This window comes from Tupaia chinensis, unplaced genomic scaffold, assembly GCF_000334495.1.
Source record: "Tupaia chinensis unplaced genomic scaffold, TupChi_1.0 Scaffold000282_1, whole genome shotgun sequence".
Lineage (NCBI taxonomy): Eukaryota > Metazoa > Chordata > Mammalia > Scandentia > Tupaiidae > Tupaia > Tupaia belangeri.
In genome coordinates, this window is record NW_006159765.1 from 2,535,040 (window position 1) to 2,537,490 (window position 2,451).

Here is a 2,451-nt window from a genome sequence, read left to right on the forward strand (position 1 = left end):
TTTTGGGGGGTGGGGAGATATTTTTGTTACAGGGTGTGTGGGCTTATCAAAAAGACTGACACAGAGGGACCAGCAGTTAGCATAATGGCTATGCCGCTGGACTCCCATGTAGGTGATTGTGGTTCGCGACCCAGACCCAGTGGCTTTAAACTCACGCCGGGAACGTGTGCATGTGTGCCCAAGATCCCGAGAGGAGAATGGAGGAGAAGGGATTGCGGCGTGGCCATCCCCCCTGTGGGGGTGATTTCTCACTTTCTGTCTCTCTGTCTTTCTCTGTCTGTCTGGTGAGCGCACGCGACCTATGGCAAAAACCTCTTAAAAAACAAAACAACAAAAAAAAAAACACTGACACAGAAAGCAAGAAATCACTCTCTCCCCTGGGGGAATGACTGCTGCAATCCCTTCTCCATTCTCCTCTTGGGATTTTGGGCACACGCACACACACATGCCCAGCCTGTTTCAAGTCTCTGGGTCAGGGACTCAAATCACAGTCAGCCTTTTGGGAGTCCAGGGACATAACCATTATGCCATCTGCTGGTTCCCTTTTTGTACTATTTTTAATTATTTCCCCACTTTATTTTATGTAGATAGTTATTTTTAATTAATCCAAATCAAAATAGAATGATTCAGTGATGCTACAATCATGTTTTAAATGTTCTTAAAGTTAAAACACACAAATTACCGAAAATCTTTATTTGTAGTAATAACAAATTATTTCCATTCATTCTATTTAGAGTAAGGATATTATTTATGGAAAACAAATAAATGTAGAAAAGACACAGTTTTTCAGATGAAGCCAAAAGTTTGTCGATGGGAGAGTTATCTTTGAGGGTTTGAAAAGATAGGAGTATTTTTTGAAAACTTTGAAACTCAGCAATACATAATAACACAGAATTTTATTAATAAGAGATGAGATGCCCCAAACAGCTCCATGACTTGTTGGGTAAGGCAGTCAGATCCCAAATGGTCAACCATGCCACTCGAGCACCAGACCCAGCAGCTTGAGAAACAAGGCATGTGTGCCCGCGTGTCCGAAACCCTAAAAGGAGGGAGAGCTGGAGGGAAAAGGACTACCTCATGACTATTTTTCAAGGGAGATATTTTCTCCTCTTCCTTGTTCTTTCTCTCTCTCTCTCTGGTGAGCATGTGTATCTTATAGCAAAAACAAACAAAAAAGAAAAGAAAGAAAAAGAAACAAAAACACAATCTATTTTAAAACTTGGAAGTAAAACGTTTTAGCTCAATGTCACCTGGGTTTCTTACTAGATAGTGAATGACTTGAGAATGACGTCAGTGACAGGTGTCCCTCCTAACTCTGTTTTCAGTATAATATGCATACCACGGAGTAGGTACCAATTAAGTACTGAAAAGAATATGAAAAAAGGAACATATGAAACTAATGCTTTACTAAACAATTATATGCCTATAATTTTAAGTTAAATACTGTTTGGTGGTGTTAATTTCAATAGTTAATTTTGTTAATGTTAAAATAAGTTTGGAATGGCTTAGTTCTTTATTTTTTTATTTTTTTTTTAAGAGAAAGATTTTTACTATAGGGTATATGTGCTCACCAGAGAGACAGAAAGCAAGAAATCCCCCATGCCCCGGAGGCGATGGCCACACCACAATCCTTTACCCGCCATTCTCCTCAGGATTTTGGGCATACACACATGCCTGGTATGAGTTTCAAGCCTCTGCATCTGGGACTTGAATCATGTGGGAATCCAGCAACATAAACATTATGCTGCCTGTTGGAACCGGATTAAATATTTTAATTGGCTAAATTTTATATCAATAGCTATATGCTTTCCTGATGACTTGATGCTATGGCAACACTTTCAGATGTGTATCTTGAAACCATTTTGGCTGGGAGAAATATTAGTCCTAAAATCAATGTTGTGCATAGATCGTATATATATTACAATATCTAATGTATACAAATCACAACAATGCAAAATCTTGCTGAATTTAATTCATTTGAGAAAGTTTGTTACTTTACATTTGCATTGTTTATATATATTCAAATATGGGGATTCTAAATATAAAGTAGCAGGTTGCATGAGCAGGATGGAATATCACCCAACAGTGTCAACTCTGACCCCTAAGACATGGTCTTTTTGTTGCCATTTTCTTCCTAGGCGAGTAAAGCTGCCAGTTACTGAGATTTACATCTGACAGTCTGATTGAATCAGTCAAAACTCAGATGTGAATAATAATGAACCTTTCTAATAATCTGAAATGAAGAGCAATGATGATCTTCAATTGATAGAACATAAAATATTTTTGCCTGGCATAACTGGCATTTTTCCTAATCTATAAGGCAGCAAGCACTTCCCTTCTCTCCCTCCCATTTATATCAGGAAACTCTGGGAATACAATAGAGAGAAGAAGCATAATGTATCATCCAACTGAAGTCTTCTTCATTTTTCCGTATGATTATGTATCTGGTAG